Raw genomic sequence first — 5,135 nt, 5'->3', positions numbered from 1 at the left:
CAGCCGACAAGAACTTCCAGAAAACTGCATCACCAGGTCCTCGATCTGAACTCCTCTCTTCAGGCCCAATGGATCGGCCTCAAAGAACATCTGACCTGCATGGAAAAACAGACATTAAAAGACTCAGATACCCTTTTTTTTTTAAAAAGATGCCTTTATATCATATAATGGCCGAGAGTAGAAATGAAGACATTGTGAAATATAAAACACAAACATAATGAAAATGTCCAATTTATGGGAATTTCACATAAAATGTCATTTAAATGAGCAAACAGCAAGAAACTAGCAAGGACATTGGCTACAAATGGGCCTGGTCATTAGTCTCAATTGACCTGAATCTTTTGAGAACTATGACTTTGATTTATCAGCATTTTTTTTACAATTATTTATTGTGTGTGTGTGTTAGGTTTAACGGCCAAGGTGCAGTCAAAACTCTTTCAGTCTGCTACGGAAGATCACATAACAAGAATATCAGTTTCCCTTCCTTGCATACATGTTTGAAAATGTTACCATGTAACCTAGAAACTCATATTTTGGTCTTTGTTTTTCTCAAAGTTCTTACTTCGTGTACTCATTTAGAAGTATGGCGCACTGAGATTCATCACAAACCTCAGATCCTTGACGCACCACTGCAATCTATACACTCGCGTAGGATGGTCTTCCCTGACCACGCGTAGACTGAAATATTGGCACATCCTTATATATAAGGCTATTCTTGGTGCTCTTCCCCCTTATCTAAGGATGTACATAAATAGAAAATGCACAGGATCCTATCGGCTTCGCTCCGAGAACTTTTTCCTTTTAACTGTACCAAAGGTCCGTACTGAACTTGGGAAAAGGGCGTTCAGTTACGCTGCCCCTCAAGCTTGGAACCTGCTTCAAACTGAGCTGAAACTCAGAGAGCTGGTCTCATTAGAAACACTCAAAGCGACTTTAACTGACCTTGAAGCAGGCCGCTGTGTCTGTAAATGCTTTGGCTAAACTTGGTCTATGACTGTGTTGTGATTGTGTGTTTTTTAATTGTTTGTAACTATAAAACTGTCTGAAACTGTGCTGTTANTCAAGCTTGGAACCTGCTTCAAACTGAGCTGAAACTCAGAGAGCTGGTCTCATTAGAAACACTCAAAGCGACTTTAACTGACCTTGAAGCAGGCCGCTGTGTCTGTAAATGCTTTGGCTAAACTTGGTGTATGACTGTGTTGTGATTGTGTGTTTTTTAATTGTCTGTAACGGCCCCTACACAAGGCGGCGTGCGTTGCCGCTTCAACGAAGCAAAGCGTAGCTTCTCTCACGGTGCTCGCAATGTTCTACTTTTGACGCCTCAACGGAAGCGTCAGCCAATCGAATCATATGCCAGTCCAAGCTCTAGCCAATCAAACCGCGTGCTTGTGTGTCTGGGGCGGGAGATTCATGTGATTGGTTGTTGGTCGATTTTCACCCCCCCACGCCGGCAAGCGGCAACGCACACCGCCGTGTGTAGGGGCCGTCACTGTAAAACTGTCTGAAACTGTGCTGTTACCATTCTTGGGCCAGGACTCTCTTGAAAATGAGATTTTTAATCTCAATGAGACCTATCCTGGTTAAATAAAGGTAACATAAAGGTAAAATAAATAAATAAGCACATATAGTTCAGATACATCCTGGTTATACTGCGTGTAAATGACAATATCATTAATAAACAGCTATAATATTAAAGAAAGAAAAAGGCTTTTGGTGGTCCTTGTTTAAAGTCTCTTAATTGAACAAGTGATAAAAGCTGAGCACGTGGGGAAAAAAAAGTTTTGCCAGGTTTGAAGAAAAAATAAAGTTTTGCCTATCTGTTTTACTCCTAAGAGGCCAAGTTACAGAGAAGGCGATAAAACCTCAAACGTCCTGGGTTCAGTCTGTCCTCTGTCAAATGAAGGCAAAAATGCATACACTTTTTTCACCTGTCTTTTACTTAGTAAATGTATCATTAGATTTATATATATTTGTTCTGACTTGGCTTCCGGGGCATGCAAATATACTGTATCTAAACTCTCTCCACTCAAAATCATTGTTTTTTATTTTTGTTCTATTCTGTGTTAAGACTTTATTCTCATACACATACAGTCTTTGCAGGAGAAAAACCCACTGTCCGATTTTCCTATAAAAAGTACATGCCAACATTCAGCTGCAGCTAATAGGAGGCTTACTCTTGATTTAGAGAGCTTTCTGTGTTCTTGCACACTGTGTCCTACTGTAGGTAAGAGCAAAGGAATCTTAAAAAGACAGTAACTCAATCAGACTGCTGAGGCCTTGTTAACTTCTATTAAGCTTAAACATGTTCTTTTACTCTAAGAGAGGACTGTGGGTTTGCACCAAACTTTTGGCACTGGAATTATATTAAAAAGTAATTTATTCACATTAGTGGTGGAATGCAGTACAATAAGTACATTAAGAACATCAACTCTAGTATTGAACTGAGTAAAATAAATGTAGGAAACTGTTCTTAACTGAAGTATTTTCATGTTATGCTACTTTACTAAATTACTCCACTAAATTCATACACATCTTTATCCTAATTATAATTTATTTTGACTGTTCTATATGCTGTTGGGTGTAACGAAATTCAAATCCAACTTTAAATATCTACATCAGCGATATTAATCCAGAAACTTCATATACAAAAGGAAAACACAGAAACAATTCTGCACAAGCAATACCTTTACTTTAAATGTAAAATATGTAATTTTGCCACTAGGGGGCTCAATTTAAACAACAACAAAAAGGCAGGATAGTTGATCATGGGAGTTTATTAAAGGTCCCATTTCATGGCCATTTCCACTGATCATAATTCCATTGTTGAGGTCTACTAGAATAGATTTATATTGTGCAATTTTCCAAACTCACATTGGTTTCTCATACAGCATCTCTGTAAACTACGTGAATTCACTCTCTGTCCTAAACGGCTTGTTGGAGCTCCTGCCCCCTAGCTATGAGCCCAGTGGCCGTCTGCGAGATAGCGAGACACAGCGAAACCCAGCCCAAACACACACCGACTCACAGCCTCGCCGCGTCCCGCCGTCTCAGGGAGGAGAATTCGGCGGAGCTGCAGCTGAGAAAAGATTGAGTGTGTGTGTGAGGAAGTCTGAGCATTGGGACGTAACGTAACGGCTCAACGGATAGGTCCATTTGGACCAATGGGTCCATTTGGGTATGTGCACGTCAGGAAGAAAACAATAGAAAAAGAGAAATGTCCAGCGAGAAGTTCTGGGGCAGCATAGACAGGTCTAACTGTGTTTACTCGCTACAGGGTGTACTTTGAGGGTTTGTGACTCTGCAGACCATTTACATGCAGAAAAACCTTCATAACACACAAGGGGACGGGTAATAACCGGAAAAGCATGACATGGGACCTTTAAGTAAAATGTTGAGGTACTTAAATTGAGTATTTCCATCTAGTGCTACTTTATACTTCTACACATTTAAAAAGAGAAAACATTTAGTTTTACTCCACTATATTTATTAAACAAAAAACTAGTTAAAACATATAACTAGTGATAACTCTTTAGGTCACAAAAGACTCAAATTATTTAAATATTGAACAAAAAATCAATCAGAACTGTGTTTGTCTACAACAGTAAAATGCTACTTGATGCAACAATATTATCTAGAAATGTCACATATATAAATGTAATATATAAAACACACTAAAAGACACATTTTCCGGCCCAATGATTACTTTACATTTTTATACACCAAGTATATATTGCTGATAATACTTTTTTTAAAGTGGACCTATCATGCTATATTTGAATAATATAGTGTAGGACCATACCTATATAAGGCATATTTATACTTTTTATTTTTCAAAATACCAAACAGATCATGCATTTTAGCCATTCCTCATTTCGCTCAATTTAACACTGTCTTTGCATGGGCTGATTCTGTGAAAACAGCACCATCTACAGGCCTGGCATATGTACTACAGCGTCTCCAGCGCTTTCGAACGGCAATGTCCTTGGCTGTCTCCTCCTGATTGGTGGAGTTGGCCCAATAGCCGTAGCGCCACTTCTGTGACGTCATAGAAGTGTTCAAATCTGGATCAGTCTGTATCAGATCCGTTGCAGCCTCTTTTTAAGAGATTTGGGTATGGAGGAAAATAGAGAGGGGTGTAATCGGTTCACCTGTGGCTATGAAACCCGGTATCGTCGTTTAGTAAAAAAGAGAGACATCGACCACAAGACACCCCTTGGTAGTCTTCCTCTGGTCGGTCGTCTACTCTTCTGGTGTGCGAGTAAATTCCACCGCGCAAGTAAGTTTCTAAACGTAAGAGCGTGCACAATCCTATACATGTGTCACTCAGTGGGACACACAAACCCGCGTCCAGTTATAGTTTCTGTCGGTATGTCTTTTCTTTTGTCTCGTTGCCTACAGACCGAAAGTAGTAGTAGTATAGTTCTTGTTCCAAATAAAAATAAACAAGTTTGATAAGTTGTAATAACGTTATGTAGTATTTCGGTATGTATGGGCAGTAGTCACAAGTCATGTATCGAGTTTTTACCTCCCACCACTGAGTTCCTTAATCAACAAATCTTTACATTTACATCAAAATGCAAACGTTCTGTTAATATTTTCACATATAAAGTATAATTAATGTTGGTTATACTAAATTGTAATTATACACCCCTTATTAGCTTAATACTTAGGTTATCTAGTCCATATTTGTGGGATCCGTTCAAGATACTTATACCGTCAAACGACACTTTAACATCAAACGCACATGAAACGAGCGGCATAGACGGTTATGAAGACACATTTGATTAATTACAAAGACACGCGGACATCCGTATGTAGAACCTCATGACCACGACGAGGCGCCGATTGTCGTACGTTCTTCGGACCACCTAGTTCCAGCGACGTAGTAAGACGGTCGCCCTTGGAGAGGGGGAGGAGGAGTGGAGGACTCTAGCTCCCTACATTCATGGGTAAACGAGGAGTTTCGGTAACGTCTCCACTGACTTCATAAGTCTCGAAATGAACCAATTTTCATGGTTCTTGTACTTCAGGACGTAAGTTTAGATGAATTTCACTGGATAGTACGTTTTACGTGAAAACATGAAGAATATGTATTATACACAGGGCCACAAGGTCCCTTGAGTGGTCACAGTCTT

The 5,135-nt window shown here is 39.5% G+C and overlaps 1 protein-coding gene across 1 annotated transcript in view; it reads right to left on the bottom strand.

The window, feature by feature from the left end:
• LOC104965467 (growth factor receptor-bound protein 10-like) overlaps positions 1-5,135 on the bottom strand; it is a 55,508-nt gene that overhangs the window by 7,300 nt on the left and 43,073 nt on the right. The window lies entirely within an intron of this gene.

Source organism: Notothenia coriiceps, unplaced genomic scaffold, assembly GCF_000735185.1.
Source record: "Notothenia coriiceps isolate Sejong01 unplaced genomic scaffold, NC01 NC01_scaffold00037244, whole genome shotgun sequence".
Taxonomy (NCBI): Eukaryota; Metazoa; Chordata; class Actinopteri; order Perciformes; family Nototheniidae; genus Notothenia; species Notothenia coriiceps.
This window is presented reverse-complemented; position numbering and strand designations above follow the sequence as displayed.